This window comes from Apteryx mantelli, chromosome 15 (genome assembly GCF_036417845.1).
Source record: "Apteryx mantelli isolate bAptMan1 chromosome 15, bAptMan1.hap1, whole genome shotgun sequence".
In the NCBI taxonomy this organism is placed as follows: Eukaryota; Metazoa; Chordata; class Aves; order Apterygiformes; family Apterygidae; genus Apteryx; species Apteryx mantelli.
Window position 1 is genome coordinate 22,658,728 of NC_089992.1, and position 19,277 is coordinate 22,678,004.

Here is a 19,277-nt window from a genome sequence, read left to right on the forward strand (position 1 = left end):
CACATATGAATTATTAGTGTATGTGCGTACCTTCCATCAAGTGCCCTGGCAGTCGGGTTGGAGTGTTGTATAAAATACTATTACATGGTCTTTTCTATAATCTCATCAGTAGGAGGTTGAGCAGGACCCTCTGATAACCCACACTGGTTATCTTTTTCAACATGTTCCTATACAACACTGTTTCTCAATTTGCAAATTTGGCTTCAAAAGCTCTGTCAGTTGCTATCTCTGTTGTTCAGGAATAGGTTTGTTGATTTACATTGATAAACAAAGATAATGTACAACATAAGCAATGAAGTCAATCTGCAAAGGACAGAATAGGAAAAAGCCTGCAATGTTATCACCATTACACACTACAAAGAGAAATTACAGGCTTATAAAACAAAATAGGGCGAGAAATGGGTTTTATTTCTTTAAATGCATCTCTTCTTGCTATTTACAATATTATGTAGTCTACTATGGCTTGCAATACTGTATTTAAAGAATGTATTTACTGAATACCACAGTGATGCTGAGTGCTAATACCAATGAGAAAGGAAACCGATTCAGCTGTTCTCATTGAAAGCGACTGCACAAACAAAACAATCAAATACTTCTCACATTCCGACAAGCAGAAAAGCAGAGATAATTACACAGAACAAGGCAGGCAGGACTCACCATGACTAAAGCTCCAATGCAGCTGAGGAATCTCTGCCTAACCGCTTTGCAATTTCACCTGAAGTCTGCAAAGCTGTCGCAAGAGGTTTTTCATGGCAACTGTTACTAACAGTGTATCTCTAGCTACTGCTAAAACCAGGTGCTTCCTACACTAGGATGCAATATTCCTTCTGATGTAGCAGTTTCCGAACAACTCATAAAAAAGAACCACCTTTGCAAGAGATTCTCTCCCCCTCTAAGATAAACGGGTTAACTTGTAAGGCACCAGCAACCATACGTGCCAACAGGTTCACGGAGCAAGATGACAATTACGATACAGTGGCCGGAACCAATATAGATTACAGGGTAAATGAAAGGTACTTTAAGCTCTGCTTGTCCTGGCAGTTTCTCTACAGGGACACTGCCTTCCTGCCTTCCTTGTACAAGGAATTCTTACTAGGCAGAATTCATAGGCACCGGAGCACTTAAAGCTTCAGCAAGCTCTGTCCTAACATGCCTTCTTTGTCTGCGTTTCCCAAGCAATCTTTTCAAGCCAGAGAGAGCGACCTATAAATATGAGAGTCTGCCTCAACTTAAGAAGGGCTGACATAGTATTTTTGATATTTTATTGTCACAGTCAAACTGACAGCTTCATTAGCTGCAGAGCAGATTTGAGACTTTTCTTGCAAATAGTCTTAACTGATGTTGATTCCCCAGCCAAACAAATTTTGAAAAAATACCAGTCATCTTTGAAAACGTAAGTTGTACAGATACAAAGCTCTCAGTCATCATTTTAGCCTTGGATGTGTATTCAATACCAAGCTCAGTGAGTAGTTCCATTGACCACAGTAGACTGCAAATTTCTGCGTGATCAAAGCATTTCTAACTGATCATATTGAGAGTCTTCTTTTCCCACAGATTCTCTACATCTTTACTATGAACTATCTCCCTGCCTCTAAAAACTAAGAACGCTACAGTTTACAGTACCAAAGTCATTAAATAAACTATCTTCTCTAAGGATCATTCCAAACAGTAGGAGTCACATTCCTTAACCATATAGTTACAGACTTAAAGTCTGAGACTGGAGAATATTGTGCAACCTGTTTTTAAGCAAAACTACCCAATCTAGAAGAGAGAGGCAGAGGAAGATAATTAGCAAGGCTTAAAACAAATGAAAAACCAATTACACAACATGACTCCACTGAAAAACTCCTATACTAATATTTATTCTCTCAGAACTTGTATGTATTTGCATTTAACTTCAAAGTTTATGAAAGCAATATTGATGTAACCCTGAGCCTTTGCACAGAGAACCAGTGATTTTAATGGGGTTCCAGACAGGCTCAGAAGTTACCCTGCAGAGCACGGTTAGGGACAAATAAAAGGTGGAGAGAATGGCAAAACTGGCCTCAGGAAAAAAAAAAAAAAAAGCTAAATACTAATAGCTACACAAGGATATTTTCAGCTCAAGAGCTGCAGGATTTTAAAGCGCGGGCATTACCTATGTGTGTTTCTGAATTTACCTGCCATTTTTGGAAGGGGGGATGCAATAGCTTCTCTTTTTTAAACTGTTCTTCCTTCCTCTTTCTTAAAAAGGCCCACATAAGGAAACAGAGCAGGAGAGAAGGAACGCAGCGATACCGACACCCTGCTCGGCAGCGGGGACAAGAGCAACACAGTCCACCGAGGTGCAGGTGCAGATATTAGAAGGAATTCACATGAAGTCAGCATAGAAGGATGTCTATATTTGTTCCTGTTTATAGTGCACATTTAAATGTTTTTAAAGCGTATAAAAAAGTTTTTCTGACAGCAAGAGTCTCAGAGGTGGAACAACCCTTATATCTTTTGTATTACACACCATCTTCCTCCTGTGGCGAGCTTTGCACAGAGGCCTGTATAAATACATCCAAGAAAGAACACCTTAAGACTTAAGGTGCACATTTATTGAATGGAACTGAGAAAATATTTAAGGTCAAACTGTGAATGTATCACTAAACATTCTTCTACAGAACCTCCATCAAATAATATAATACTTCAAATCTGTTTAAACACCTACAAGGTTGGGTTTATTTGACCAATTTCAGGCTAGTCACAATAATTTCTGAAATAGAACTGACTTCATGAAGTTAGGATCTTACTCGTTAGCACCACATTGAACTGGTGTTTCAGACAAGATGTTATTAAAACAAGTATTACGAGAAGCCTATGATGTTTAGCCTGGCCTGATTTTATCCATTTGTTTACTGTGATTTCAAAAACTTTGCTGAGAACATCTTCTGAAATCCACAGTACTGCATCGGGACAGTTCAGCATTTTTCAGCATTTAACTGCATGCAAGGTTTTTTAATTGAAATATTACTCTTAAATAAAATGTGGGACAAATCCTACTAAAGGAAAGAGTAAAAAAACAGGTCTTTCCCATACAATATTTTATAACTTTCTGCTCTCAAAAGGTTTTTTTTTTTTTTTTTTAAAATGTTGAGCACTTCATTTTAGATGGAAATGAAATATCTCCTACTCTAGAAGCCTGCAACTAAAAAAAAGGAAATCTAAGCAGGAAGAACCAAGAATTCTGAAGGCATTTGGAGGTACAGATAGCAAATTAGTGCTGTTAAATACTTTTACCACTATATATTTACACATCTTTTAAGCTCAAACATAACCATTTGGTGATCAAAGTGCAGATGTCCCGTAATCATTATAACCTTCCTTTCTGCTACTATAACACATAAACGTATCTCAGTTAAGGCCAGGTTCACAACATGTACAGCAGCAAGCCTGCTAGGGGACCTAATATGTGGGGTCAGCCACAAAAGAGAGTCGGCCACAAAAACTTCTACAGCTCCATACCAGTATCACTGTGTGAACAAATTCAATCTGCCTTACAAGTACTTACACAAAGGGAAACTAGTCAGGATGTCAGTTCTCCCCCAAATCAAAGGCGCAACATAACGAAAAGGCTTTTTCTTTCTTTCTTTTTTTTTTTTAAAAATCACTTACAGATTGACTACAAAATACTATCCATTAAAATGGCTTAGTTTTAAATTTACTTTCCATTCATGCTGCACAGCTACACGTGATCAGAGGCAACAGAGAAATGGTGAAGCTCTAAGAGAGGTTCTAAAGTTCTGCTCTTGGTGTCATCTAAACAGACAAAACCAAAACCATTTGTGGTAAAGCTGTTTTGCAACTCAGTCAGATGGAGTCTCGTAAGAAAATCAGTTTAAAGAAAGCGACCTCAGAGCTACACCTATTGCCCAGTTTGCCTCTATCCACGTTTTCAAAAATCAGGCAATCTAAGACTAAAGCAAACCAACTCAGTCCACTTAAAGAGATACTGAGAAAGAAATTGCTTTAGTGACTCAGACCCTCATCTATCTTAGGAAAAATGAATAGTGAAAATTTCTCACATGGTTGATAATTTCTGCCCACGATTTCACCAAAACAAAGAGGAAACACACAACCTACAATACCAAGCCACCATTTATTAAAACTGCAACTAAAATATTGGACAGCTAATTAGAATTGTCACCAAGTAAAAACAAGTCATTTTTTTCCTTGTCACCAGCACTTCAGAAATACTAATGCTCGCGTATTCTCCTCAGGGTATCCTGTTCACTTTTTCTACTTCACTCTGCTTTAAAGTACTGAAACTCAGCAGTTTACGGTCTGTATTTTTCCACTCTAAATTCAAAACTGTATGGTAACGGCGATTCTACGTTATTGTGTTGATACATATGAAACAATGAAAGTATTTCAGCCTCAGGCCAACGTAAATCACAGTGCAATGCTTAGTCCTTAAACAGTGGTCATGGGTTGGAGCACAGAAGGGAGAAGTGGTAATACTAATAAAAACTCTACGGACAAGGTCTGTACCAGCACCTTCCTTTCACTGCCACAGAAAGTGGGATCATGCTTTGGCAACATTTTCTCGTAGTGGCATACAGACTCTAGAGCCCCTGCTTTCCCTTGGCTGTAGATTGAGACGGCAATTCTCTTCCCCAAAAATCCATGTTATTTTGTTATTTTGTCTGTATATACAATAGATTTTGCCCTTTGGGGTTTTTTGACTCCCACTCACAGCCAATAAACAGTATACTTGGTTTGCAAATAACTTGGCATTATTTCTTTGAATATTGCTTGAACTAATAAATGAAAATATGGTTTACAGATTACCATTTTTTGTATTGCAGGTAGGTAAAAACATCTGGAGTTACTACATATTAGTAACAGAAAGACAAGACAGCTTCATTTTCAGTTTCCCATGCTAGGTACTTTCTTCACTATCTCTTCTCACGCCAGATAGCCTCATAATGTTCACGTTACCACTGCGTTTCAAAAGTGAAACGCTATCTCCTCATTACGCCCAGGCCATTTGCATTCTGATGGTCTGCCCTCACCCGAATATTAGCTATGACACACTGACTACACATGGGAGGGAACAGCTCGGCCAGATTCCAGCAGGAGCTGCACCCGCACGGGAAGTGGGGACCGCGCGGAAGCCGGCAGGACACGGACCTCACCTCAGGTGCATCCCCAGAAATCTCTTTAGACTGTTTGGGCTCCCTTCTCGAGGGCTGTGGAAGAGATCCACAGCCATTCATTCAAACAAGAGACAGGACTATCAAGTTAACAACATTTGAAAGTCAATCTCTCAGAAAGCAATTAGAATGAAAAAAGCAACGACAAGAAAGGAGGAAAGCTATAGATCCCTTTACAGAAAGGGAAAAAGAAAAAAAGGGCAACTAGGGGGGATGGGAGGGTCTAATTCCGGACTGGGATGAGGGGCAACTCACCCGGGGGAGCAGGGGAGGAAGGCAGGAGGAAAGCCTAACAGCAAAGACTACACAGGAAAAAGGAAAAAGAAAGTAGAGACATGGGAGCTTAAATTCAGGAAACAAGGCAGAGAAAAGGAAAACATGCTACAGCTTGCTATTTTGATGCTAAGTTTTTCACATGTATATTTTTTCCTAGCACAGTAGAGAAGCTTAACAGCAATTACTAACATCTGTGACCCGAAACAATAGCTTAATAGATTTCTCAAAGATTTGACTATCTTGATTAGGCAAGAACCCACTGAAGAGCCATTTGGCCAAACAGCATCCTCCCTTGTTTATCTTTAAATGATCAATTCCAACCAATTCATTTATTTGGTAAGTACATACAAAATAATATGTATTTTTGTAAATGTATGTTTGTAAATAGGCTTTATAAAGAGCTGAAAAGTCAGAAACACAAGTTACCTAAGATGTTGGAATGGTATTTTGAACTCTCTATTTTACTTAAGTAACCATAAGATTTACCCCAAAAGAGGAAATGTCAATGTTTCAAAATAACTGCATATCTATTTACTTGTTTATAGCTATGTATGCTCTAAAACACAAGGCAATCCAAGCCGCGTGTCCATGAATGAAGCTCGCTCTCATATCGATTGCTTGCTTCCAAGCGGGTGCAGCTGGGCGAATGCGCCCAGTGCCAGCAAGGCCGGGCAGCAAAGCCCGCCGGCTCCCTGCTCCTCTGCAGCCGATGCCTCCTGCCCAGCCTCAGGAATCGCACCCGGGCTGCCACTGCCCTTCATGTGCAGAGGCGGCATTCGAGTCACCTGGAACAAGCCAAGAAAGTCATTTCGGAAGTCTATGACTGGCATCACCTACACGAGATATTCTAACAATAAGGTAAATCCATCATGAAATGAATACATAAGTTTAATCATGGAAAGTTACTCATGGAAAATGGGTAATTCACTTCTTGCATACTTGTACATTTTAGAGAACAAAATGAGGTTTTCCTGAAAACACACCAGGGCAATAGCTTTGCCAGGAAGATGCTTCATCTGGATAAGTCATAGCTACTTTACAGACAAGACTTTTTAAGCCAGTATGAAATTAGATTAAGAGCTCTAACTAGTCAAACTGAGCAAATAAAATATCCACAAATATTTCCTGCTCTGCGATACTACTGGAACCAAGCTGTCTAGAGGAGGCTGTAAGTGACCCAAGAGTCGTACAGAGTTAAATGCGCCTGATTTGTAACAAAGGTAGTTGTTGAGCTGGTAATTTTATACAAGTCTGTAACTATAGAACATAATTACTGGAATTCCATCAAGTCTTGGCTCTTAAAACAGCTGCGAGTTCTTTCCTTCCTGTCCATATATCTTGTGTAATATTTTTTCCCTGAGTATACAAGAATAAAGTGCTTTAGCAGACGTCAGACAGCCTTTAAACCGCCAAGCGTAAGCGGAGAAACTTCAGAGCCCTTTATGAAGTGAAAAAAAAAGAAAAAATAAAAGAATGAAAGTCGAGCTCCAGAAAACGAAGCGGCACGAACCTAAGGCAAACAGAGACAGCCTTTTCTGGGGGGAGACCGCGGTAAAGCAGAGTTCAGAGCCCCACCAGGCGATGCGCCTCCTCCTCCTCCTCCTCCTCCTCCCCGGTCGCCCCTAAGAGCCGCCCGGCCGCCCCGCGACCGGCCGCTGCGTTCGCGCCTCCTCACCGCGGCCCCGCGCAGCGCCCAGCCTCTCCGCCCCAGCGCCGCACCGCGGCCCCGGCCGGCCTGAGGAGAAGGGGCGGCGCGGGGGGCCGGCAGGGGCCGCGAGCGCGGGGCACACGGACGCGGCGGCGCGGCGGCCCCGGGGGCCTCGCGGGAGGCGCCGGGCCCGGGGCAGCCCCGGGGGCCGCCGCGCCGCGCCGCGAAACTCGAGCCGCGCCGAGGCCGCCGCCAGCCGCCCCGGCCCCGGCCCCTGCCCCGGCGGCGGGGCGAGGGCGGCGCTCGGCCCCGCGGGGGCGGCGCGGCAGGACCCTCGGGCGCAGCAACAAGCGGCTCCGCGCGGCGCGGGCTCGCGGCGCCGCCCGGGAGGGCGCCGGGCCGCGCGGCCCCTCGCGGCGCCGCTCCCCGCCGCGCCCCGTCCCGTCCCGCCGCGCCTCGTCCCGTTCCGTCCCGCCGCGCGGAGCCGGCCGGGCCCCTTCCCCCGCCGCGCTGCGGGAACTCGAGCCGCCCCCCCGTCCCCCCCCGGGGCCGAGCGGGAGCGGGGCCGGCGCCGGCGCCCCCCGCCCCCGCCCCGGGCCGCGCCGCGCCGACCCGACCCCCTCACCTGGCTGCGGCGCCCCAGCCCCGCGGCGCCTCCCGCGGCCGGGCTGCGAGGGTGGCTGCGGGGGAGGCTCCGTCGGTGCCGGCTCCCGCGGGCGCCGCCGGGGAACCGAGCGGCGGGACGGGGCTGCGGCTGCCTCGCCCGCGCGCAACGGCCAACTCCGGGCGCCGCCGGCCGCGGCCAAAGCCCGGCCCCGCCCCCGCCGGCCGCGCGCACCTCCCCCCGCCAGGCCCCGCCCCCCCGCCGCGTGCGCGCGCGCCGCCCTCCGCGCGCTCGCCAGAACCCGCCGTGCGGCGATTGGCTGGGAGGGCGCCGAGGGGGCGTGGGGCCGCCGCGGCGCGCGCCGGGCCCGCCGCCTGCCAGACGTGCCCCCAGGGGAAGCCGCAGAGGCTGGCGGCGGGGGGGGAAGACTACAATTCCCAGCATGCCCCGCGTCCACCGCCCCGCCGGGCCCTTTAAAACTCGCACCCCGCGCGTGCGCGCGCAGACAGTCTGTGTGCTTCCGCCCGCGGGGAGAAAGTAGTCCCGAGGCGGGCTCCGGCCGCCCGCCAGCACGCCGCGCCCGCTCGGCCCGCGAGCAGGAGGTCGCGACTCGCGGCGGCGGCGCAGCGTCCCCTGCGGGGCTTCCCCGGGCGAGGGCGGGCGGGCGGCCCTCGCCGCGGCGGGGGCGGAGAGATCCGAGCGGGGTCGGGGAGCGGTGCGGCGGCCGAGCGTGTGTGAGGGAGGCGGCTGCGCGGGCTGAGGGCAGCGCGCTCCGCCGGGACCCCTCGGCCCTGCGGCAGGTCAGTAGGGAGGGCCGCGGCGCCGGGCCCTGCTCCTCTCCCCGCCGGGCGGGGAAGGTGGCGCGGGGCGGCGCGGGCTGGGGGCGGCTCCGGGGCCGGTCTTCCCCGGCAGCCGGGCCCGGTCCGCTTCACTACCGCCCCCCCCCCCCCGGGCCGAGGGGGCTGGGAGGGACCCGCCGGAGGTCGCGCTGGTGAGGGGAAGAGCTGCGAGGGGGTCTGGGCCCTTGGCCTCCCCCTCCTCCCTGATAGCCCTCCTGCCCTCTTCCCCGTCTCCCCCGGAGCAACAAGAGGCGATGATATTTGGCGGCCCCTTAACTTTATTTATTTGCTATTTCACCACATCCGAGTAACCTTCTGAATCTGAATTCCCTCTGAAGCAGGTGGTTTACTATAGTATGGTTTTCTGACCCTTCTTTCCATTAATAGATTTTCAGCCTGTTTCTGGGGAACCTAAATTTTTTGTCGAGGTTGGGGGGAAAAAAAAAAAAAGCCAGCCCCAGAATCTGAATACACTGGAGCCACGTGTCTTGCAATGCGCCATTCATTCAAACCTTCTGAAACACCAGCAGAGAGTGAACCTGGCCTGGTCCTGGCTCCCTGGAGCAGAGTGGAACTGGTGGGAAGTTTCACAGCATCGTGGTGTCGCACCTTAGGAGAGAGCTAGGAGTTGGCACAGAGCTGGCTGTTGGAGGTGTTCAAAGGAAAGACCCTCAAAATCGGCTTGTGAGATAGATTAGTGCAACTTAGTGTTACTTAATGGCATCCAGGAAAATGAGGGAAGAAAGGGCAAATGCTCCTGTTTCCTCAATAGAAAAAAAAAATCCTAGTGGCAGAGAAAGGGAGCTTTTACTTTCTAAAGCACTTAAGTTTCAAAACTTGTTAAGACTGCTCTCTTCTAACCAAACAGAAGCCAGGTATCATATCAGTGACAGTGCTGCTGGAAAGGAAACTTCTTCATTGGTTTACAATTAATACCTCTGTTAGCAGGTAAACTCATGGTAGATCTTTGAAAATCCCTTTCTCTTCTGTGGAAAGTGACTTGTGTAGGTGTACTAAGCTTGGCTCAAGCCATGTAAGAAGTCAATGACAGAACGGGGCATAAGAATTTGGAGGGAACTGTGCACTGGCAAGTTTACCTATGTTATTTTGAAATGTTCTTTCTTAATTTCATAAAAATATAGATCTAACCAGCTGTTGAAAACAGCCTTTATTTTCATGATTTTTTTTTGAATCTAGGTCATATGTGTAGTGCCACACAAATTATCTGCTATTTGAAGATGGTAGTGAAATGCTGTTTTACCTTTTTCTAATACACCTACATTGTGCATTTCTTAGAAGGGCCTGGATACTTCCTATTTCTAGGATGACAGCAGTGGTTTAGATGCTGGCAAATGCTACATCTTTTTCCTAAAGAAAACTAAGGGAAGTTGATTGGATTTTTTCCCCCCTATGTCCACAGAAGATCTGGCAGACCAGGAAACAGAATTTGAAATTCCTAATCCTAAGTAGATCTAGGCTTACATATTGTGACTAAGGCATAGCATTCAGATTAGTCTTAAATTTCTTAATTTAGGTATTGTAAAATACCAGCAGTTTTCAAAATAGAAAAACTGAAGAGTAAGTAACCTCACTGTCCTGATTCTAAATGAAATATTTTGTTTCCTTTTGTTGCTCATAGTGGGGCCCATAGGCGGTAACTTGATAAGTGCCCCTCTTACTAATGGCTGAGAAAAGGTAGGGGAGAATGATATTTCTACAGAAATGTTTCTTTAGGACCTGAGAACAGGGTTCAACTCTTCTCTGTGTGGCTGGCTGTTAGGATGTGACTGTTTTATCACAAATTCTAGTACTTTGCAGGAAAGCAAGTGAGAGGAGAGAGATTCTTATTTTCTTCCATCTTCTGTTCTTGCAGGGCATTTTTCCCTGATAAGCCCAGGCTTTCTGTGTCAGTTCTCTGAGCAGCCATCAGACAAGACTTGCTGATTTCCCTGGTGCTACTAGACTTCTGAATGAAAGCAGTGACTGTGAGCCGTAGTTTTCTCTGTACCAATGCCATGAAGTTATTCTTGGTATCAGAGCATAGGAGTTAAGACAATTGCGTACTAATATGTTCAACCTAACTTTGGAAGCTTTCTTTTAAGTGTGTGTGTAAAGAAATGTTTTGAAATAAAGGCTCACTGTAGTATAAAAGCTTGCCTGATAAGCAAGATATACCTTCACAGCTGCAAAAGCAAGCTCACCTTTCCACAGTATGCGTTTCTGAGATTTTCTCAGGCTTGCTGCTGACTGGGCCAAAGGCTGCAGACAAGTCTAGAGCATGCTTAACTAAAACAAACTTACTTAGGTTTCTGAATTTCTGGTGCACTTCTCCCCCCTGCCCTGGACCCTCAGGACTGTGTCTGGAAAAGGGAATCATTCCCATTTACCATTACAGAAGCGGTCGCAGAACTGTGTTGTCTGTTGGAGTACTGCATGCTGTGGGATGCGCCATGAGAAACTGTGGTACTGCACAAGATGTTACAGTGCAGGTGAAGAAGCTGGACTTACAGTAATGGGAATAGTATAGTTGAGTAACTTCTGATGGTGGTCTGTGAGAGAGCAGGATAACTCAAGGGAACCTACCTGTACTTTTCTGAGGAGTGTAGGTGAATGAGGAGAGGATGTCTTTTTTATTTTTGGCCAGTTGTTCATGTACCCTGATGAAATGTTCTTTCTAGCTGTAATTTGATTGGCTTTAGGGCTTGTTCAAAAGTGGTTGCTTTCAGCGTTCTTTAAGCTCCCTTATTTTACTTTCATAACTTTTGCTAGAAGGTGAAGGGGAATTTCGTGTGTTCCTGGGAACTGTTAAAAGTTCAATTCCTTTTGAGAGATGAAGAGTGATGGTTAACTATACTTTGCCGCTAAGTGTTCACTAAGTATGAATTTACTAAGAACCGTTTCTTTTCAGGATTTTTTTTGTTAATCCAGCAAACTGGTTCATGAAAGCTGCCAAGTCTAGTTGGTATTCACTATATCCAGTGCAAGCAGTAACTAAAGTTTATATTAGCAATGTAGGTTACCTTCATAGGGAAGATCTGCAATGTTGGCCTTGTTGTATCATTATCTGCCTACAGAATTGACTTGTGCTATGAACAATGGTGTGGTTGCTCCAGTGAGGTCAGGAGTGCAGCAATGAGTCACAAGAAAGCTATTACTTTTTACTGTATGTTGTCTGGTACGGCTCCTGTATAGAATTATGGGTGCAAAACAACTGGAGCTGAGTTTATATATGCAACTTCAGCGAGATAGGTAAAATGGACTGGTCTTGTAATAATCTTTTCTGTAGTTGTGGTATTAATATCTGTCTGTTAGGGACAAACCCGAAACTGCCATTCTATTTCTGAAAGGCTATTAAATAACAATTTGATAACTACAGCTTTTGGTGAATTGCATGTAGAGCTGGATTTGAATAACTGTTTTTAGCTGGGAGGAATTTTCACCCTGTAATACAAGGGGAAAAAAAACTATTACTGTGGGAATATTTCTAAGTTCTAAATGTATTAGGAAATCTTCCTTGTTCCTTGACCTTATTCTCCCAAAATGCTGAGCGAATTTGAAGAATGCTTGTCTTTCAGAAATGATGACATTAAGAACTTCACTGACTAGATTTTTTTAACAGTGAAAATGTTAAATGGAAGCTTTTACTAGGTTGTCTTCAAAGAGGCTTTTTTAAGATGTTGACCCTAGAAACAAATGATTCTGCCTTCCTTCCCAGGAGACTAGGGCAATGGCTGATTTTGGCTAACTGATTTCAGGTTTTTTGGGCTGTACATCTTATGTGGCAGACAATAACAAAACAAATCTTTATACTTGCTTCACTGTTTTTGGAGTTCTTGTGACTCAGATTACTCTTTACTTGAAGAAATAGTAAGAACGATGTAAGACCTTTGAATATGCCTTTTGGGCATTGTGGTTGGGATAAGTAATGAGAGGGACAACTGACACCCTTAGCTTATAGCTCGAAGTTATTGTAGTATGAAAATAAGAAGAATTGCCCTAGTTGAAAGACTGAGTGACTTAGCGTTACTGATGACAGCAATACACCTGAAGTATGTAGTCAAGAGAATGAGTATGGTGAAGGTGTCAGTTATTAATTGAATTTAAGAGACTTAAGATGGATGGACTTTAATTTCTGAATACTTTTTCCATACTTTTTCTTCCTCTAACTAGTGCAGAACACAGGATTTCTTGTCAATTTACTGCATTACTGGGGAAAGTCTGCCTTTGTTCTATTAGTGTGTTCAGATATGAAAAGATAACTTCGTATCTTTAATTGTACTGTGATATCTGAGGGATTGTGACCAAAAGAAACTCTCAACAAAATTTTCTTTAATTGCCACTTCAAAATATTTGTCTTCTATAAAAATGGCTTGGACTTTAGGTGGCAGTATAGCTGAATCTGTGCTTCCTGCTTGAGGATGTAATTCCAAAGGGGCTTGAGCCTATGAATCTTAGCTACTGGTGCCTTCTGATGCTAGCAGTCATCACACTACTTGAAGCAATGGTAGCTTAAATGAAATATCTCATTAATCCCCAATTTCATAGGATTATTAGATCAGATGAGCAAATTTTCAGGTTCTCCAATAGTCCAGAACTATATAGGCATTTTAGGATGCTCTTATTTCTCCTGCAAGGTGTATTTTTTAATGAGAGTTCTTACTTATTAGTTTTTACTTCTTGGATCTGAATGGTTTAAATAAATTGTCTCAATAAAGGAAGACTATAAAACAAGACTTGGAGGTCTGTGATCAAAACCAAGTACCAAAGTAGTGATAAATTGGAAGAAATCTGGAAAACTTGATCAGAGGCTATATAGCTTTAGATGATATAATGTGCTCATTGTTTCCCCCAGAGTTTCAACTTTGCCAATGCAAAATCAAATAATAGCTACAGACAAAAAGATGTTCTTCTTGTGTGTCTGGCTAGCAATGTAATTGTCTAGAAACATGACATAGGTTCTTTCCAGGCCTGACATCTATCCTGTTATCATCATGGACAACTAAAATCATCTTTTGGAGCAGATTTGTGGCTTAGGATGCATTTTCTGCAGTTAGCTTTAGCTGGTGCTGCACATGACTCATGCTGTGGATGAAATGAAATCAAGATAACCAATATTTGACTAAATCCTCACCATTTCAACATGTGGGAAGGGTGACAACTTCAGCTACTCTTCTGCTCTGTTTAATTAAGATAACAAAGCATATTTGCTGCAATTTTTCTAAGAAAAGAAGAGCCAGTGTAATAACTATCCTGTATTAGAACAAATGAATTGGAATTTGTGGAATTCAAGTACTCTGCTTCCAGAGTCATGGGAAAGAATCTCAGCTTTCATTAGGAGTATAAATGTTTAGCTTTAGATTGGAAAGAAAAAAAATGAAAATGTCAAGTCAGCTTATAAGATAATCCCCAAATTTTTTTGATAATCATATTTCCTCCCACTCCTGACTATTTTTGGGCCCTCAGTGATTGGAATTATTTCAAGTATTCATCATTTCTGACACCAGTAGAACTTCAGTGAGAGAGAAGAGCTGAAACTCAGGCTGTAATTTTATAGAAATTTAAGTCACTAACTCTTGGCTATGCCACTTGCATCCCTTTTTCTTGTGCCAGCTGCAATGCTTGTTGGACCCTTTACTGAGCTGTTTCAGCCTCTAAATTGGCATAAACCAGCTTGATAATTCAACTGAAAGCTATTCTTTCTTTAGCGTGCTGAAACACACAAATTGTTGTCCGGTGAACAAAGGTGCTGGACTGAAAAGGATGTGATTGGAGTTGCTGGTAGTTAAATAGGCTCAGGCTGCCATTGAACTATAGCCTTAGGCAGTGGAAAACTATTGTCTTTACCTTCTAGAACTTGGCTTATCTTTGTGCATGACCTTTCTGAATGCTTTTCTTGAAGTGATCTGAAAACTCTCCACACCTGACTAGTGGCAGAATGAATCCAGCAAGCTATCTTTGGTGACGGAGGGTGGCTCACGTAACTGAATATGGCAGTTTACCATTGCTGGAAGTGGAAGGGTCCTTATGCATTCTTTCATTTTTTGCAAGCACTAGTGTTTTTGACCCCTCCCTGAATCCTTCCAACTATATAGCTGAGCTAGCGGAAGACAGGCAGCTTGCTTCCTTCCCTGCCTTTCCCAAAGCGAAGGGGTTTGGGAGGTAAAGCAGTTCTGTAAAAAGTCCAGTAAGCTCTGGAGGTGGCATAACCAGGTGAGAGAGGAGAACGGAGTCAGGCCTTCCCTGCTCTGTGGTCACAGGCTACTACTCTGGCTCAGTAGTTTCATAACTCATCCTTAAATCTAAGTTTTATCAGAATACGCAAGGCTTGAGAAAGAGGTCTGAAAATTCTGTGTCCTTCTGATGTTAATTTATGCCACCAGTGTTTTGCCAGCTTCATGTTCTGCTTCACCAGTTGAAAGCAGCGTGTAAATTGTTGTGTGACATTATTAGGATTCTGCAAACTGTTTACTAATGCTATAAACACTTTATTATCAAAACAGAAAGGGTCATCATTTTCATGCTCTGAGCATGGGAAAAGGAAGGCAGGAAAAAGGCTTCTGATTGATACTAGTTTGTGATCCCTGGCTTTTTAAGTATTAACATGAAGTCACAAATAGAGATTCATGCTGCTTTCTGAAATTTGATGTCTTTGAACAAAATGGCATCAGTTTGAAACTTGCTGGGTTACTTGGAATGGGATGGCAGCAGGTCACTCCTGCATGGATGGGGGTCCTGTGAGCTGAAGTGATCCCTGTTGGATGCTGCAGCAAGGGAGGTTTTACTTCCTCTCTATTCATCTGCCTGTTGCTTTGCACCAAGGTGCCTGGTGGCCTCCTTCCATGAGCTGATGCATTTCCTAACTGTCAGAAGAATAAAAATGGTTATTGTTCTGTTGTGTCAGTGGTTGGAATTGGGTTGTGGAAAGGATCCAAAAATGCCAGTGCTGATGTAAGGGAGGATGGAGATCTCTTCATGGATGTGAAACAAAGTGGAAGTAGAGGCTTGGGGGACAGATAATGAGACCACTCCTTTTTCAGTGGTTGTAGGCTACTACACTGGCTTAGCCTTTTGCTTTAAGGACTGGACTTAAGCAAACAGGACAGAGTTCATGGCCACATGTTAAAGTAGTATATCTCAGAACAGGAGAGCTTATGCTTATAGGTTGGGGAAGTCTATCTGGGAAGCAGTGACCTGAAGAAGTTATGAGGATGGTAGTGGGTAGTCCAGCTGAATGTATGCGTTTAGTGCAGCTATGAGCAAATGTTCTAGGAGGTAGAAGCCTTAACTGTAAAAACATGACTCTAGCAGGCAAGTAGTAATGCATCTGCTCTTCTGCAGCTGACACTGCTACAGCTACTTTTGGAATTCAGAAAGGATTGTTGGCGCACTGGAAAAAGGTCAAAGAAGAATTACAAAACCAATTAAAGGCATGTTTTCAGTCCTAAAATGATTCCAGGAGCTACATCTGTTTAACTTTTCAAAAAGATAAGTTGATCAAATCATGCCTTAATCAGAAATTATTGATAAAGTTTCTTGGGTATCTAGCTTACAAAAGTGTAACAAAAATCTGACTGCTACCAGCAAAATTGTACAAATTCAGATCAATTGTAATGTGCAGATTTTAACAGTGTGCATAACTACCCTGTGGGACAGCTGACTGCAGTGATTCCTGGAAGTCTTCAAAACAGTACTGGGTAACCCTTATGTATATTTGAATTCCTGTTTGTGTTCTGTATTTTCTTTCAGGGAAGATATATGGGCACAGGAAGATACGTCCACTGGGTCAGTCTAGGTGATCACAATGATCCCTTCTGGCCTGTGTATATGCCAGTTCTCTAGTTTTACAGAGTGGAACTAAACAAAAAAATTTTTTTTTTTTAATTCTAGCCCAGGAAATTTTCTTGGAAGTACAAAAATCTTGCAAGTATGTGTATTAGTCTAACCAAAGTGGTCTTTGTCTTAACCTAAGATTTGATTTGATTGTTAATCTGTTTAAGTTTGAATACAGGAACTGTAGAATTAATAACTGCATGTTTAATTTAATCTGTGAGAATTCACATGGATTGTTTTGAATGAGTAGTGATATGAAGATCATGCTAATATGAAAAGAACTTATTGTTGTTATTTGAGAAACCTCTTCTAATATTGTTTTCTTAACCTTACAGGAACTTAAAATACTTTGCAAGATTGCAGAGATCTGAACTCAGTTATGGATGTTTTGCTTGCATTTTGTTGTAGAAAAATTCTTTAAATACTTTTTTAGGTAAAAGAATAACTTGATTTCTTATTGCTAATCATAAAAAGATTTGCATTCTGTCCCAATGCCTTTTTAACAAAGTGTTTCCCAGGAGAATTATAAAAAAGATGCTTATCAGAAGGGTTTGCAAAGCATGCAGAAAATAACAGATTACAAGAAACTTTCTTGTGTGTTTCCAAAGCTTAGATTTGTGCGTTGCTGTTATTTGGGAGAGTATTGTTAAATATTGATATGCAGATAAGCATGCACAAAGGGTTTAAAATTTCATAATGAGGAAAGAGTGTGAAGACAGAGGAGATCACAAATGCCTAGAAAATGCCAGAAACTTTCAATAAAATATAATGTTGGCCTTTAGCTCAGCTGTCTTATAGACTTTTGGGAATTAAATATGCAAAAACCAATTTTCTCTATTCATGCAGAACTATTTATTCTCAAGTCTGAGGTCAGTAACATTTGTCAGAAGTGTCTATAATTGACTTTTTTTGGAGGCATTTAAATAATGCTTTTGAAAATGTGGGAACTTACTGGTCTATAGGTATATTGCATGCCTCCCCCGCAACTTGCGTGAATGTGGATCAGTGACTGAATGGCCAGTAGGAGGCTGTGGGTGATGATGAGGAAGGATTGTGATAATGCAGCCTTGCAGTAATATGTTAAGTTATGGTTATCATGAAAAAGGGTACACTAGTCTATCATATGCAAATATATTTCACTCGAGTTGTCAGTTTACTGTAGGAAATGTATGTGTCATACTTGCATTACAAATCTCAGAAATAGAGGTATGAGGTTTTTCATAGAAGTTTTGAACTTGCTCATTAGCATCTTACTCCTTCAAACATGTTTGTGTAACAAATTGTAATTAAAAAAAAAAGGCAATTGAAGGTTCTTCCAGATCAGACAGACAAGTTACCTGGCATCCTTCAGCAAATATGATTTGTTGTGCATTTCTATTGCTAAATAAGTTGATGCTTAAAGGATAATTGAAATGCAAAGCAGTCACCCCAATGCAAAGTAGACAGTACAGTGGCAAAAATTGACAAGCAAATAAAATGGCAATTGATATTAGAAGGAAAAGAGAAGGAATGATGCATCAGTGAAATAACATGGTTTCTTTTTGAATGCTGAATGCATAGGAGAAGTAGCAAGTGTATTGTGTTAAATATTGCAAGGGTGACAAACCATGATTTGTAAAAGTGGTTTTGATGAGAAATTCAAAGAGTGTGTGGGAGGCTTATTGAAGCACATAAGGAGATGGTGGTATATAGGAGGAAGGTGATGGAGGTAAAAAATTGTATGGCGGAGAGGAGGCAGAGAGGCTGTTGAGATCTAATTTTTAAAGCTGCTATGAGACATTAGGGCATCAGGTACCAGTTCTTATTGTAAAAATGAATTTCTGTTTTTCTAATTGATGTCTCTGCAGCCACTAACTACGACTAATGCATCTGTAGCCTGCGTTTTAGAATTAGGTGACCTCTTTGAGGTTACAGTATGGTCAAGCAGCTGGTGTGAACTAAGAATTGGGAGAACTGAGTTTTCCCTAGGCTTGTTCTTCCAGTGAGATCTTTGGCAATGTTTTAGCTAGTATCAGTCTCTAATTTTGTCTGACTTTTCTTTTATATAGACAGAGGTATCTGGCAGTGCACACTGGGTGCAGTGCAGGACAGAAGCAGGCAGACTCCAGCAAGCCCTGCAGGGGCCATGTGCCTAGGGGCTGCTGCACGCAATGTGTATGGGGAAGCTGAGGGGAACTGGGCTATTGAGCCTGGAGAAGAGGCGAAGGGGGATTCCTATTGCTGTCTTCAGGCTCCTCATGGGAGGCTTTAGCCAGACAAAGCCAGACCCTTCTCAGAGATGCACAGTGAGAGGACAAAAAGCAATTAACACAAGTTGCAGCGAGGGAGAAATTTGTATTGGATACAAGGGGAATGTTTTTTTCACCGTGAGGATGGAACAGGGGCCTGATAGGTAGTGGAACCTCTCTCCATGGGGATGTTAAAAACTTGACTGGATGAGGCCATGAGCAACATGATGTGACTTCAAAGCTGGGCTGCCTTTGAGTGAGTATTTGGCCCAGGTGACCTCTAGAGGTCCCTTCCAATCTAAACTTGTGTGTGACTCAATGAATGTGAATAATGATGCAAGAAATAATGGTTTAATTTATGGAAATGGGATTAATTCAATATAGTAGAAAGACTGGCTAAAATTGAACTTCTTTCTTTGTTCCTTCTTCCCTCCACCCCCACCCCCCCAAACTGGGTAGGGACAGCCAACATAAGGAATAAAGTGATTAGACAGTCTTGACTTGCTCATTAATGCTTTCCTAGGTTGAGCTTAGCCAGCAAAGCTAGTTGGAATTTTTTTTTTAGTGGTTAGGAGGTATTTATGTATAAAATCAATGGTATGAATATTAGGTGACTTTAGGAAACCTGTGATTGAGAAAGGCATTTTAAATAGGAATAGATACAAGGTGATGGTG

The 19,277-nt window shown here is 43.3% G+C and overlaps 1 protein-coding gene and 1 long non-coding RNA gene across 5 annotated transcripts in view; one reads left to right on the forward strand and one right to left on the reverse strand.

Moving 5' to 3' along the window:
* The window catches only part of LOC106496510 (uncharacterized), a 65,833-nt gene extending 57,970 nt beyond the window's left edge, over positions 1–7,863 (reverse strand). The window contains exon 1 of the long non-coding RNA XR_010885769.1: positions 7,727–7,863. This is a non-coding gene — a long non-coding RNA (uncharacterized lncRNA). The remainder of the gene's footprint in view (positions 1–7,726) is intronic.
* Positions 7,864–8,281: 418 nt separating this feature from the next.
* The window catches only part of HMG20A (high mobility group 20A), a 44,158-nt gene continuing 33,162 nt past the window's right edge, over positions 8,282–19,277 (forward strand). For 2 of the 4 annotated variants that reach the window (XM_067305475.1, XM_067305476.1), the window contains exon 1: positions 8,457–8,505. The gene's annotated coding sequence lies outside the window, so the exon portion shown is untranslated. Of the gene's footprint in view, positions 8,308–8,418; positions 8,506–19,277 lie in introns of those variants that run through there. The other 2 variants (XM_067305478.1, XM_067305477.1) reach the window with 2 other exon arrangements.